The sequence below is a fragment of the Marmota flaviventris genome, chromosome X (genome assembly GCF_047511675.1).
Source record: "Marmota flaviventris isolate mMarFla1 chromosome X, mMarFla1.hap1, whole genome shotgun sequence".
NCBI classification, from domain to species: domain Eukaryota; kingdom Metazoa; phylum Chordata; class Mammalia; order Rodentia; family Sciuridae; genus Marmota; species Marmota flaviventris.
Genome location: NC_092518.1, coordinates 79123509 through 79140083, shown reverse-complemented (window position 1 = coordinate 79140083; position 16575 = coordinate 79123509). Strand labels below are relative to the sequence as shown.

At 35.1% G+C, this 16575-nt stretch overlaps 1 pseudogene; it reads left to right on the top strand.

Annotated features, from left to right (window-relative positions):
- The first annotated feature begins 14355 nt into the window (after positions 1–14355).
- LOC114091409 (heterogeneous nuclear ribonucleoprotein D-like pseudogene) lies at positions 14356–15454 on the top strand (annotated as a pseudogene).
- The last annotated feature ends 1121 nt before the right edge of the window (positions 15455–16575 follow it).

Genomic DNA, 16575 nt, shown 5'->3' with positions numbered 1-16575 from the left:
TTTTTTTTTTCACTGAAGATAGGCACAGGAAAAGCAAAGCAGAGTGATTTTTGTTTCCAAGGAATGTAAAATTGCCATTAGTAAAGTTACAATGTAATCTCAAAAATCTTCCACCACTCACTCTTAACAGGGGACATATACAACATTCCAAGCTAATAGAGTTTTATTTGGAGTATTATACAAGCTCAAAATGTACCTTAAGTTACCTGAACCTCAATTTCACTGAGGCATTTAAAATCCTTCATATGATATGTTTACCTAGAATTCATAAAACTTTTTGTAGTGGATCTCTTGCAAATAGAGAATCATGTATCAGTTAAATTTTTGGTCCTTTGCCATCCTAAGTCAACATGCAATTTAACTTTTCTTGGCCAGAGTTATATAAACCTTTAGTTTTCACACAGTACCTCTTGGCCTCCTTGGCACTGCATATAACAAAATCTAAAGAAAGGCATGCTGAGATAGGACATATAGAAAGAGCTTTGAAAATAACACCTGAATTCCAAGGCAAACCCCAAAGGATTACTGTGGATCTTCAAGCCTAATACAGTTTTGGATGCCCCAATCTGTAGAAGAGATAGAAGTAATTTTAAGCTACCAACTGATAGCTGTTATAGACCTTATATCTAGCTTACCTTGTCCATTTTCCTTTTTTCACTTTCCTCATATTTCCATCAAGAAAGCAGGAAAAAATGATCTAGAAGACCACTTTCATCTCTGTGCTTCCAGGTTAGGTTTTGGATGATTATTTAATACTTTAAGATCCTGGGGTAAATTGACTGCATTAAATGATTTTTGAGCCTCAGTAATGGCTAGTCACTGCTCCTCATTGTTATGATTTTTAGAAGTATACACTGATATACAAGGACAGTTTTTAATCCTCCACTAAACTGGATCCATAGTCACAATTACTAAAGTCATTCAGGCCAAAAATGTGCTTTTGCCTGAATTACCAAAGCGATTACACCTATCCCTAGAGTGGCTACTGATTGAAAAGTATAAGGACCTGACTGCAGCAAAGCTCTGGATTTCTTTGTCTTCATTTTCTTCCAGGATGTGTGTTCTCAGTTTTTATAAAACCAAGAAAACATACAGATTCTAGAACTTCCAGTGTTGTGAGAACAAAAGAGGGTTTATTTGCAAATTAGGAATAGCTAAGCTGTGAGGATAATGGAGAGAGGAGAGTAAGGACTTAGAAGAATTGTTATCTTATTTAACCCCTGGGAAACTGTGTGACATTATACTCTACTGTGAAATCTACTGCTCTATTGGGGGAAAAATAGATAATCCACAGGGAGGAGAGGAGGGGGAAAAGTTTGTATTATTAACAGTTTAAATGCATCATGGTCTCTGTTTAAATACAATCTTGATGAATTGTTCTTAAAAATGGTATTGATCTAGGTAATCAATCTTGGAGCTTTTGTCAAAAAGGATTTTTTTCACCAAAACTACAGTATTGATTACTTGCATCAGGGCAGAGTTTAAAAAAGGAGAAACGCATTCAAGTCAAAGCTATTGCTGATGCCCCTGAAAATTCTAGAGTTGCACATCGACCCCCATTTAAAAAAAAAAAAAAAAAAACAGATTTCAGGAGCAGTCACTAGTGGGTTTTTGCTCCATCCCCTATCTGTCCCCTGACAACTATTGTAAATCTTGTAGCCTCATGCTATCTACCCCTCACTTTAACAGGCCAGGCTGCAGTAACTGAGCTCTAGCCTTGCAAAACAAAGGTGAGAACAACAAACTTACAAAGATGTTTAATGGTTAAAATAAAGGTCTCACCAGCCAACCCCAGGATCAATAAAGATAAACTGGCAATCTGAGTGAAGTCTTGCAGTTTTGAAATCTTGAGTGATTCCTATATTATCATAAAATCCCAGAAAAGCAGAGAAAACACTTAAATCCTGCGCACTATATTCAGTCATTTGAAAGATTTAGTTGGCAGGTTAAGAATGAATTTAGCAATCGTGGTGGGTCTGTATTTTTGACATTCAGGTATTGTAAGTTCTCAACATATATGTCTTGGAATGAGTGCAAAAGTATACCACCAGCAATAAAAAGATAATTGCTATTTATATTAATAAGTCAACTCAATACCCTAACATTAGCTAAGACAAGTACATGTAGGAGCTTAGGCCATAGTGGAGGTTCCAGAAAGTAGGGCTTGATTTAGATAACCCTAATCAGTCATCTGGAAGGAGAAGCTACTTGGACCAGAGGACTGATACCCTAATTAGTATCACCTTCCAGTCCCAAGTCATGTAATGGGCGTAGCACCAGCATTGCCAATCAATGCCTTCTCTAGGCCCCAAAAGTCTATCACAGACTCAGGAATATTAGCCAAAATATCAAGTCCAAAAATAATGACTTCAAAGAACAAGTAAGTTAATAACCTCAAATTGCTATATCATGATAGAAATCAAATGGCATAAAAAACATTCAAGTCAGAATTGTACTTTGACCTTTTTTTTAAAAAAAGAGACAAGTAATATTAAACTTCATACAGAAAGCATGTTGAGTAAATGGTTAGATATTTTTGGCTAGACCACAAAAAGAGGTTGTAAAGCAAGATGAATTAAAATGTCATTCTAAAACCATTTCATGATGAACAGAATACTACACTAAGCCACAAAATAATAGTCTTTGGAATGGGGCAAAGAGTAACTTTACACTGGTATAATATGGCAACCACTACCCTCTCTAGGTGACCAAGGTTATAATCTGTGACAAGTCATGTTGACTGCATGTACCCTGCTGTGACGTGTAATGAGAATGGCACTTCACCTCTGTGGTTCTCCTCCCTACAGACTTTAACTGCAGTCTGAACCTGAGAAAAACATCAGGAAAAAAAAACAAATTGGGAGGATGTTCTACAAAATATCTGACCAGTACTGCTCGAAATGTTATCAAAAACAAGGAAGTTTGTCACAGCCCAGAGGAGGCCAAGAAGACATGACAAGTAAATGTAATAGAAAAAAAGACTTAGGGAAAAACTAGTGAAACCTGAATAAACAGTGGAGGTTAGTTAATAATAATATAAAGGTTTTGGTTCCTTACTTGTGACCAATGTACCATAGAACTATTAATAATAGGGGATACTCCATATTGTGTATTTGGGAACTCTATACTATTTCTTCAACTTTTCTGCAAATCTACTATTCTAAACTTTTTAAAGTTTATTAAAAACCAAAAATGAATCTGTCTAAAAATTTAGCTATGAAATATTTAACTTAAAAACTTTCCATATAACTGCTTCTGAATCAAAACCTGTTTGAAGTAGAATCTTTATAGTTATCACTTATCTTAACTCTATCTTGTAGAATCCAGTTTGTAATCAGATACTAGAATTCACTGCTTGGCTATTTTGTAACTCTATTGACTGATCACCATTATAAACATAGATTTATCTTAAAACAACTGTCTGAATCTCTCAATCATGGTTTACACCAATGTGCGTGTGTGTGTGTGTGTGTGTGTGTGTGTGGTGTTATATTACAAATAGTGTATGTTATATAAAATAATTATGTGTGCATATATGATTCTAATAAATTTATTAGTTTACATATATAGATAGATAGCAGATTTTCTACCATAGATACAAATTTTTTTTTCAGAGATTTTCTTGGATTATAGATGAATGCAACTAGGAGCTCTAGTTCAAACAAACCAAAATAGAAAAACAATCCAGGTGAATTGTCTCTTAAGTGTAGAAAAATCAACTCTTTCTGCTTCTTACTCATTGCTTTAGAATGAGACAATGGGGAGCTGAAAGATTTCTCTGTTGTGAAATTTCAGAACATTTATTAATAATCTTCAGAAAACAAAATGAGAAGTGGGCAATGCAATAAATTATTTGGCATATATTTTAGGTACCATTTTAAGGACTACGCCTATTGCTCTGTTAATATAAAACCAAACTTAGGTGTATGTTTCTTGTTTTCTATTGCCATAGGTAATCATTTCTTAACTTACAACTATTTGAGGAAAATGGTTTTCCATATATATATATATATATATATATATAAATGTAAGTGTTCACAAAATTCTCTAAGATTGCTGGATTTCTTATGTCGTAATGTCAGTAAGACAACTACAAAAACAATGCAATGAAGTAAGTAAAAATATACTTCTAATGTGAACTAACTCACAATCTCCATTTCAGAAGATAACTAAATATGACAGACATGATGGTTAAATAACATTAATAATCTTCATAGTAGCACAATATCATAATAATCTTGTAATACTCAGATTATTAGACTTTTTAACTACTTTTGAAATAGTTCCTAATTCATCTTTCACCTGAGAACTGCAATTCCAAAATCAGTTGCTCAGTTCGCCAAATATTGGGCAATACACACAAATTAAAGTTATATCATCTATGTATATTGAACTTCAAAAGTATTGTTATTTTTTTAATGCCAACTAATATACTCATAGGTAAAAGTATTTCTAAGCTTCTGGGTCTTTGAATTTCATCAAAAAGTTTCATTGCACATTTCAAGTTGCACAAAGAAACACTCCAGAATATGGATGTTGCATTTCTATAAACTACTATTTTGCTACTATAACATAGTAGCAAAACATACTTTATGTTATAGTAGCAAAATAGTAGTTTATAGAAATGCCCAGAGACTTTTCAAGAATACCATGTAACTAAAATCAGAGTGTGTCTGTGTATGTGTGTGTATGTGTGTGTGTAATTCAAATAGGTAATAAAAATGTGATCGAAATTACCTGATGTTATAATCAAAGGTTTGTTTGGTATTTTTAAGCCTTATATTCATATTAGAATTGTCCTTTATATTTCTAGGGTTAAAAGCTCAAATTCATGGAGAGAAGTGATGGAAACTGAAACAATATATGCATACACAAAAATAGAAATACAATTCAATATGCTAAAAAATTACCCATAAATAATTCCAGAATTTCTGGGAATTAATTTAAATGATTAAATTAGTTAGAATAACCAGTATTTAGTTAATGTTTCTATGATGGTCATGTCATATTTTATTATCTATTTTTGTAACAATTTGATTTGTGGTATTTACATTTGGGGGGCTAACATGTTTTATAACTGACATTTTTATTTGATTTTTAATTGGTTTATAAAACTATAATTTACAAACCACAAAGCTATCCATTTTACATGTATAATTTGGTGATTCTAGTAAGTTGACCCTTATACATTTATTGCAGTCCAATTTGACAACATTTGAGTCATCTCAAAAAAGATTCCTCTTGCTCATCTATAGTCACTCCATGTTTCCCGCCTCTAATCCTATACAACCATGATTCTATTCTGTCTCTATAGGCATTTTCTGTAAATGGAATCATACAATATGAGACATTTTGCATCTGACTTCATGTACTTTACTGAATTTTTTTGATTCATCCACGTAGTCTATATCACTATTTTGTTCTTTTATATTTCATCATATGAGTAGATCATGTATTTTATACATTCACAACTTGATAAGACATTTTATTTTTTTCTGCTTTTGAGCTATTATGAATAATGCTGCTATATACTTTCATGTACTAGTCTTTATATGGACAAAAGTTTTCATGTCTCTTGGGTAGATACCTAGGAGTGGATTTGCTGTCATATTACATATAGGAGTGGATTTGCTATGTCAAATGCATACAGTACTCAACTTTTTAAAAACATACACACTATTTTCCAATGATTTGGAAAAGTGGCTTGCCATTTTGCATTCTCCCATCATTTCTCCCCATCTTCACCAATTCTTATAACTTTTTAAAAAATTATTATTGTTATAGTCGTTTAAGTGAGTTTGAAGTAGTATATTATTGCAGTTTTAGTTTGCCTTTCTCTAGTGACTAAAGATGTTGCACATCTTTTTATGTGTATATTGACCATTCCTATAACTTCTTTACTGAAATTTCTATTTAAATGTTTTCCCTATTTTTTTAAAATTGGGATATTTGTTATTGAGTTGTAAATAGTTGTTATATATTCTGGATGCAAGTCTAAAATTGCATATTACATGATTTTAAAATGTTCCCTCCCAATTTGTAGCTTTTCATTTTCTAAATGATGTCCTTTGAAATGCAAACATTTTTAATTTTGATAAAATCTAATGTATATTTTTTTTTGTTTTATAACTTTGCATTTGGTGTCATATATTGAAATAAATGACTGTTCATTCAAATTCTCCTTCATATTTCTGGCTCATTCATATGTGGTGGCAAAAATACAAGAAATATATCGCATCCTATGGGGGAAATCAACTGAATATGGTGAATATGTACTTTAATTATTTTCTGAATCTTTCCCTGAATGACTATATTTACATTAAAATGGAGAGTATGTTTATATGTCTATCGACATATCTATGTAAATTCATTAAAATGTTCTATTCATCCTTGTAACCACAAATCTAGTGCAGTGGCTGACATATCAGACGGTTCAGAAATGTATATTTTTTTATATCTCAAAAGGACTAAAAAATTTCAACCTCTTCTCCTGCCATGGGTTGCCATGCAGAAGTTACTCCAGCTAACCCACTGTTGCTGTTAGAGCAAATTTAAGGGTTTTTGTACACTGTTCACCTAATGCTGGCTAAATCCTTGAATACATTGAATTTTTAGAAGTTTTACATTTTTCTTTAAGCTCAGACTCTGACAAGCCTAGCAATGGGATATTAAAACTTGAATAAATTATATAATAGGAAATAATATCTACAGAGAGAATGTACTGATAACTCAAATATTAAATTGCTGGGTAAAAAATGAAGTCCTGATTACCAGAGATTGTAAAAATTAAAAAAAAAAAAAAAAACACCACCAACACCCGTAACACCCCCCCCCAAAAAAAAAAAAAAAAAAAAAACTCTGTAGTTGACTGGACTGCAGACAGAAGGGTCCACATTGGTGGAAGAATAATGTGGATATTGGTGGATAAAAAAAAAAAAAAAAGAACTGCCAAATAAGGATTATTGCTCTCCACCTTCATAAAAGTACAAGGAATGACATTGTTCAGATTTCTAACACCTGATGTTTGCATGAATGCATGAACAGATAAAGCCAAGAGCAACTGGATGACCATCAATCCTACATATTTAGATTGTTTCCTCAATTAATGCAAGTGATACTTTCAGATAGGAGTGAAGGATTGTCAAAAGACACAGCAAAAAGCTTAAAGTCAGTTTATAACTGCTCACCAATTCATCATATTATATTTCTCATTAAGAGACAATTACTGTTTATCTTCATATTTCTGTTTTGATCAAGAAGACATTGGGTTAGGTTTGTATTTCTTTTTTTTTGGGGGGGGGTACCAGGGATTGAACTCAGGGGCACTCAACCAGTGAGCCACATCCCCAGCCATATATATATATATATATATATATATATATATATATATATATATATATAATTTTGTTTAGAGACTGGGTCTCAGTGACTTTTGCTGAGGGTGGCTTTGAACTCATGATCCTCCTGTCTCAGCTTCCTGAGCCACTGGGATTACAGGCGTGCACCACCACACCCAGCTTAAATTTGTATTTACACTGATTTCTCCAGTTCAAGATGCACCTCAAATCTCTCTTGTCTTTGTCTCTAACTCAAGTGTTTCACTGCAGCATCATTAACCTTCCTTTGTCCATGTTTGTCAGACTATTCTCAATCCCCCCTCAGTTGCTCTGTTGGTATTGATTATATTCTTAAATCCTTTCTGCATGTCCTATGCACTTCACACAAACTTTTGAAATTCTCTGACTTTGCAACTTTGCTTTCCGTGATCAGCTTTCATTTTATGTGTGGGTTAGAATTAGAAAAGGATCAGACACAGAATGCAAAGATTGTATATTTTGATTTTTAAACATGTGCTTCCTTATAAAATTTCGAACTATATACTCATAACATAATCACAACTGAAATTATTGGTCAGCACATTTCTCCCCCGAGGAGATATGTGAAAATTGTTAATGAGGGGGAAAAAAAGCACCACATTCTCTCAGTACTTTTATTTTTTTATATGGAAGAGCCAGAGTCCATGAATATTTGAATACACATTTCTTTGACCCAGAAAAATAACAAAAGAAGTTCACATTAGATGGTGTATGAATAAACTAATCAGACATTCTTTTGAAGTCCTCAGTAAGCATTATATGCACTGAATTCCTGATACTGTATAAGTTGATTTCACATATTTAGTCATATTTCGGCAGCAATAATGTCTAATTTGCATGATTCATAGGCAAACATATGTATCTTTATGACTTTTACAAATTATATGCATATGCAATATAGATTCCATTAATTCAAGAAAAATCTGACCAAAGACCCACTCCAAAGTAACTACTATAAAGAAAAAAAAAATGAGATGTCAGGTAGATATTTTTCCCTCTAACAAGCAAGTTAAATTTACAAAATAAATTAATAATAATGCATACAAAACATCAAAATAGTCTGCAACCATTAAGAAATTTAATTCAACTTAATTTTTAATTATATGGCCAATGTAGTACATTCAGCCAGATCACTATTTGGATATACTCAAAATTAGTAAAGAATAATTTATCCCTACATGATCACTTTCAACCTGCTTCTAAAAAAATTTAAAAAAAATAAAATCTCCAATTTTAGAATGTGTCATTTTATCTATTCATCCACAGAGTACTGAAATTCAGGACACTGGCTAATCCAGGAGGTGAGGAGGAAAAATGTGAAACACAATGGATCACACACCATTGTTTCAATATTCTCCACGTTATACACACATGCTTGAAAAATGGATTCTTATTCTTTCAGTGGTAGATCCTACCCCAAAGAGCAACTGAGTATCCCCTGAAGTACATAACAACAATCCTGTTAAGAGAATATATCAAAAATCCTGTTAAGAGAACTGTGGATAGAGGGCATTATAATAGTCTTTTCTTTACACAGCATATTGTTCAGTGCACTGTAAAGGAAGAGAATGAGTCTTCCTCTCCACTAATTCTTTTCTCCCCCCAACTTTTTAAAAAATTCTTATTTTATTTATATGTGGTGCTGAGGATCGAACCCAGGGATTCACACATGGTAGGTGAGCACTCTACCTCTGAGCCCCAACTCTAGTCCTCTCCCCCAAATTTTAAATACAATCTGAGCTTGGTAAAATTGAGTTACCTATTTTCAGCAGCATTCTTAACAGAAATGCATGTTTTAATACCTGCACATGTCTTGCCAGACAGTCTTGAAAGGGGAAAATTTGTCTTCCTACAACTGTGCAGTGGGGCACATTTGCCTTCTTTTATAGAGGGCCAAGAGGGGTTTTTAAATGACTCTCATCTAGGCAGAAGTCCAGCAGCCAGATTCAGTGGCTAAAAACTTTTGATGTCAAATTAATTTTTAGTCTCTGTCCAATGTACTACATTCAGTTAGATCACTATTTGGATACACTCAAAGTTAGTAGAGAACAGTATTTCCTAAATGATCATTTTTCAAACTATCTGCTAGCACTCTCAACTTAATTTAAGTAATGGGCACTGGCAGTTTCTGTGGAAAATGAAGAGGAAAAAGAGTAAGGAAAATCTCATTTCATCAAACAACCAACTAGACCAAGTATGTCAAACACATGCATTTTCATTTCACTAAAGAGAACAGGTTCAACAGAGCATTAAAGAACATATTACCACAGAGACAGCTCTATGCCAGAATATCAAATCAGGATACATACAGGTTACTTTTCTGATTTATGGGTCTCACAGCATCCTTCTGCCAAGGTTGAGTCCCATGATAAGAAAGGCAGATTAATTCTAAAGGCATATGTCATCCTTCATCTTATCCCCCATTCTCCAACAATTATGAATGAGATACCAATGTCCAAGGAATAATCAAATTAAGAGCTTTGAATATTGCAGGCATAATCTAGATCACAGTAAAATAAACCCAAATCAGGTATCCCAAGTTCCCCAAAATACAAAAATTTTGATAGCCTGCATGTACTGCAGCACTTAGTCCCCCATTCCCCAGCAACAGAAAATTCTTATTTTATGCCCCTAGCTTCTGTGCCTTTTGTCCTTTGATTTACACTGTTTGTTTTCTATAGGCATTTCACATTTGTAAAATACCTTTGGTAACTGTCTGGGAGCCTAACATCCATTCACTCATTTATTCATTTCTCAGTGAAGAAATCTCCAGTGACTTCAATTCAAATCTCCAATATATGTGTTTTGATTTAATAAGGAATAAGAATAAATTACTAGTCAGAATTATTGTAAATGTACTGTTCCACAAGGAAAGCTAACATTAGGAATCTAATGACAATATTTTAATACCAAAATATATTAAGCTGTGGCACAATTGCTATAGAAAACTAAACAGCACAGATTTTAATTTCTTCAGTCTTTCAGACATTACATTGAAAAGGAGTTATTTCAAAATATTTTAAATAGCTAAATATCAGTGTGTGTTTGTGTGTGTGGGGGGAGAGAACTTTTTAAATAGCTAAATATCAGTGTGTGTTTGTGTGTGTGGGGGGAGAGAACTTCAGCAAGCATAATTATTTTCATTAGGGGACCAAAAGCAGACATGGTCTTTTCAAAAATGTTCCTTTTTACTGCCTCAAAAGTAATTACAGTAATAATGTGCTGTCTTTCATGTACCAAGATGATACTAATGACCCAAGATCAGTAGGTTAAGTGCTTTAAATTGTGTATCCAGAAGGGAGGATAGTTGTTTCACTGATTCATTGACATGTTCAGACTCAGTAGCCCCTTGTGACCTAGAGCACATATGTGCAAGGCCTAGGACTGGGCGAAGGGGCACAACCTGTAAGCCACATATGGAAGAAAACTAACCAGCCCACAAAGAGGTCAAAACTGCAATGTCAGCCATGGCCTAATTAGGTAAACACGCCACAGGTAAATAACAAGTCATTCAGGTACATCATTAATCTATAAACATGCAGAGAGTAGATAATTCCCCTAAGATTTTCATTCTAGTAAAAGCAGCCATCGAATGGAGATCTGACTACTCTGTGGTTGTCTCAGTTGGTTTAGAAATGACCCGGAAAAAAAATCAAACTTGCAGCCTCTTTTCATAGGATTGTACTAACTTAGGAAAGATAAGTCACCTCTCCCAAATTGTAGCCGATCGGCACTCAGGAAGTAATCTGCAACTGACTAATTCTCCCAAAGGTCAATGAGACCAAGCATTTAAAAAAAAATGTGGCCTTCAGAACTCAGAACTCCAGTATTTAGTTTCAATAAGCATTCAGTAAGTTCCTTTTAAAAAGATGTTATGTATTGGGCTGGGGTTGTGGCTCAGCGGTAAAACACTTGCCTAGCATATGTGAGGCCCAGGGTTTGATCCTCAGCACCACATAAAAATAAAGAAATAAAATAAAGGTATCGTGTCCAACTACAACTAAAAAAATGAATATTAAAAAAAGATATTATGAATTATGACAAATGTGGAGACCTTTAAGTTTGGTATGGATCAGTGTCTAAGAAGCTTGCTGACCAGTGCGGGAGGGAAGACACAGACAAGTACCTTGATGAAAACTTGATGAACATGTATAGAATGGATGTCACAGGTTCACAAAATAGAGGCTCTTCAAGGAAACAAGTTAGGGAGATGGAATATAGGAAAGGGATGGATGAAGAGAAAACAAAGGTATCTGGGGAAGAATATTCAGAATGAACAAAAGCACAAGGATAAGGATGAACATCGAAAATGAGGAGGCAACTGGGCTTCAAAGTGTTTATAATTGAAGTATAAGGGATTATTTTGCTAAAGGTTTTAGTTTTACCTTTGTGAAACAACTCATTTTCCCTATGGTTCAACATCATCAACTGTTGTCACTTTTTAATTTTTAAAATTTTCACAAAATATATATTTTTATTATCGCACTCTTTGTACCATGTATGGGACAAGTATGTTTATTAAATAAAAAATAAAACATAATTTTTGATAGAATGAAACATCTAAATTTCTTCATTTAAAATTTAAAAGTAATTTAACTGTAGACATCATCAGGGATACTAGACATCTGTAACAAGCCTCTACAAAAAACTACAGTTTTTATTAGAAATCTCAATCTCTCTCTCTCTCTCTCTCTCTCTCTCTCTCTCTCTCTTTATTTGGTGCTGGAGTTTGAACCAATGGGCACTCTACCAATAAGCTACATCTCCAGGCTTATTCATTTATTTATTGTGATCCTGTGGATTAAACCCAGGGGTGCTCTACCACTGAGCTACAACCTCAGGTCTTTTTTTTTTAGACAGGGTCTCACTAAGTTGCTGAGTATGGCCTTGAACTTGCAATCCTCCTGCCTCAGCCTGTCCAACTGCTGGGATTATAGGTGTGCACCACCACATTAGGTGAAAAATCTCTTCTTGCTTCGACTGGCACCCCTAAAAGCTAAGTAGGTTCAGGAGCTGATTCACTATACTGGTCACTGGACCCAAGAAAAAGTTGCACATGGTCTGCTAAATGATAGAAGATGAAATGACTAAGCCTCCAGCACTGCTTTATACCACGTAAACAGGACGTCATAACATGGATTACTGATTCTAAAAGATTGCAAGTATCCTGGAAGAAAGGAAGCATTTTTTTCTTTTCTTTTTTTTTTAATAACCCTCTGTGATCCGTGAAGATACAATATGTTATTAGCTGTCATTTTTAAGGTTTCCTAGGAAAACTATAGACAAGAAATAAATAAATTCTGTGGAAATCTGGGATCCCTACTATTTTTTTGTGGATAATAAGTTTAATATTTTTTTTCAACAGCTACTTCCTAAATGGCATTCTTTGTGGGCAAAGTGATCCATAGTCTCTCATTTGCATATTCATAGGCCAGTTTTCAGTTTCTTTAGCTCAGGCAATATTTTCCAGTCCACATAGGATTGTGGAACTTGCCCTGAAGCTGGTGAAGGAATCACCTGCCAGAACTTCTGCTCAGTGAGCCCAGCATGGGAGGCTGCAATGTTGTCCACCACAAATGTCAAACCCTGCCATTGTATTTAAAATGTAGCCCACTTTCTGTTATCTCCAAATTATGCTCAGTATGTTCTTAGAGAGAGATACGTCGGCCTTATTACTAACAGGAGGATTGCTGGCTTAAAAATAAATAATTGCATAAATTCCTTGAGGGCAACTATGTACAAAGCCTGTGGGGAACTCTGTGGAACAATTAGAAAAACCCTTTCCTGAAAAGAAATAATATTTGAAGGAGGGAGATATACACACAAATTACTTGATTATATTCAGTGGTTAATGTCAGAGGATGGAAGTAGCCAAACTAAGCATTTAGATTTTAGCTTTGATCTTCAGACACAAGGAGAGGTTAAGGTAGCATTAAATACCATCTCAGTAGTATACACAATTATGACATCTGCACTCTCTGACCATATTGGAAATGAGAAATTCCAGATAATCCCCATACTATTTTTATGATGCAAATATATAATAATATAACAAAATCAAAGTTGGTGTATGTTATTTTAGAGAAATGGTATTTCTCTATTTTATTTCTAAATGCAGTACAGCCATTTGATGGAATAACATTTCTCCATTAAAAAGGATAAAATAGTAACATACACTACAACAACATACACAAACCTTGAAAACAGAGTAGTGAAAGACATTAGGAAGAAAAAGCCATGTACTGTGTGGTTGGAAGGATTCAGGAGAAATGTGAATGACTACTTAACGGGGTGCAGATTTTCTTTGGAGGAGAGCATACATATTCTAAAATTGGAATGTGGTGATGATTGTACAACTCTGAACATATACTTTAAAATATTAGAAGGGTGAATTGTGTGGTAAACAAATTAATATCAACAATGCTGCTATTAAAAGTTGTTCTTTTAGATCCCTTTAGCATAACATACAAATTCATAGCATTTTTGCTTTCCCAGTATAAAACGTTTCAATTCTCTTACCTCCTTTCCCATCTCTGCCCCCAAATACTTCAAAGAAATGTGAAAACTACCTAAGGAATGTAATGAACAAGCCACCGTTTGGATGTGCAAGGCACCATCTGGAAAGAATAAAAGGTTTTAATAAAACTTCAAAGAGAGATAACCTAAAGATATTGATCAAGACCATGTGTTGCTGTCCCTGTAACAAAGTTTCCCTTTCTAAGGCTAAGAGCACAAAAACCAAGCCTGGAAGCAAGCCTAGTTTTATGGGGCAAGAACAATTCCTGTCAATCATGCATTCTCCCTGGACACCATTTTGAAGTTCAGAAAATACGTGGGGGGCATTGGTTCATGTCACTAGCCTACGTCACTACGTTGGTTTCGTCACCTTTCCCCGCCAATTCCCATATTCCCCTTCTTCACCAGTTGGGCATCAGCCATGCTTTTTGCCAACTGTAGAATCACTGCCAGCCTCTCCGCCATGGATGCCGCAAACTTTGCCGTGAGCAAATTCGATGAAAGGGAACTCCCTGAAGGTTTCAGAATCGAAGCCAGCAAGACTCAACAAGATGCCTGTAAAATGTTCATCGGCGGACTCTCCCGTGATACGAGTAATCGAGTGCTGATCAAATACTTATCTCAGTTTGGCGAGATCATAGATTTTGTGATTAAAACTAATCCAGACACTGGACTATCCAGGGGTTTTGGTTTTGTGCTTTTCCAAGATAGTGCCACTGTTGAAAAGGTGCTCCAAGTGAAAGAGCACCTATTGGATGGCAAGAAAATAGAGCTTAAGAGAGCTAAAGCCATGGAACCTCAATCATCCCCAAAAAAGGTTTTCGTGGGTGGGTTGAACCCTCGCATGCCTGAAGAAAAAATTAGAGAATATTTCGGCACATTTGGAGAGATCGTGAATATTGAGCTTCCAATGTGCCCAAGGAAAAACCGAAGACGAGCTTTTGGCTTTATCACATATACCGATGAAATCCCAGTGAGGAAGCTGTTAGAAACCAGATTCCATCGCATTGGCTCCAGCCGGTGTGAAGTTAAGATGGCACTTCCCAGAGAGCGTCCCCGGCCCCAGCGAAAGGTGGGAAGAAATACTCCCAGCTCTGGGTTGGAGAAGACGTGGTGGCTTCCAAGCCAACCCCAATGCTCACAGAGCAAACCTAGGTGCTCGCAGGGCAAACCAAAATGTTTTCCGAGCAAACCAGAATACAAACTACAATGTTTTCGGAGCAAACCAGAATGTTTTTGGAGTAAATCAAAATGGTTTTGGGTTGACCCAAAATATTTTTGGAGTAAACCGAAATATTTGGGGCGTGCCTGGCAGTGGAAGAAGCTTTCCTTCGGTGATTGTTCCTGTTCCTTTCACTGTCTACACAGAAGGATTTAATTTCCCTTATGGTAATTTCCATAATGTGTACAATAATCAACCTAGTTTTCATGGTTATGGTGGAGATTGTTTTTTTGGCTACAACTATGGAACTTATGGATTAGGACATGCATTCACTAATTATAATATGCAAATAAACCAAGCTACTTCTTTTGGTAATGGTTTCCAGTATTGGTCATTCTGAAGCCTAAGGATGAAGCTGCCATCAAAGAACCACTCACTCCTGGAATGAAACGTTGCATTATTCAATTGAAATGACTGAATAACTGTTTAATCAGACTTATCATTATTTCTTCTTCAACTGATTTCCGTCTGTTTTTCAAGTACCAACTTTTTCCCCATGACCTTTTGGCATTGGAACTACCATGCAAGAACACAAGGACTTGAGACTTTCATTTAGAAAATTAGTGTTTTTTATAAAATAAATGTTTACTAGTTTTATTTCTGAGTGGCTTCTATTTTGAGTTGATGTTTTCTTTGTTTTGGTGAGGGGAGTGGAAGAATTTGGGGCCAGCAAGGTACCTTTTATTTTTACTTTTTCTAGGGTGGGATGTTTAGGTTAGGTACCTGGATGCAGGGAAGGCAGTCTATAGAGTTTTCCCTATAGATTTTCCATACACCCAGCTAGTTCCTCCTTGAATTCCTTCCATATTTCAAATACAGGAGATTCAGACAGAATCAGTATTGGCCTTAAAAGGTAAGTAAACCAAGAAGTATAATACAGTATGGTCAGGTAAAGCTTAACAAAGAATGATGTGGTATGATGGACACAAGCATCTAAAGCAGGTGTTGGGAGGGAATTGTTGCAGGAGGAGCACAGTGGGTGGGCCTTTGCCAATAGGTTATGTTAAGAGGAGAGAGCCTGCCAAGAAGATATGCAAAGCTATTGAAGAAAAATATATACCATGCACTTTGGGAAGAAAGTATAGTTTTTTTAGGATGGAAACAGGGTTCATAAATGTGAGTCACATGTAATTTTAAATTTTCAAATAACCACCCTTTTAAAAGGGCAAAAATGTACTTTTCTTTTTTGGTACAAGGGACTAAACCTAGGGGTGCTTAACCACTGAGCCACATCCCCAGTCTTATTTTTTTTTTTTTTCGTATTTTTTTTGTCTCATTTTGAGACATGGTCTCACTGAGTTGCTTAGGGCCTCTGTAAGTTGCTGAGGCTGGCTTTGAACTTGCAGTCCTCCTGTCTCAGCCTCTGGAGCCACTGGGATTACAGGCATGTGCTATCATGCCCTGAAAAAAGGTACATTTTATTAATAAATTGTATTCAATTTAACATAGCCAAAATATTAT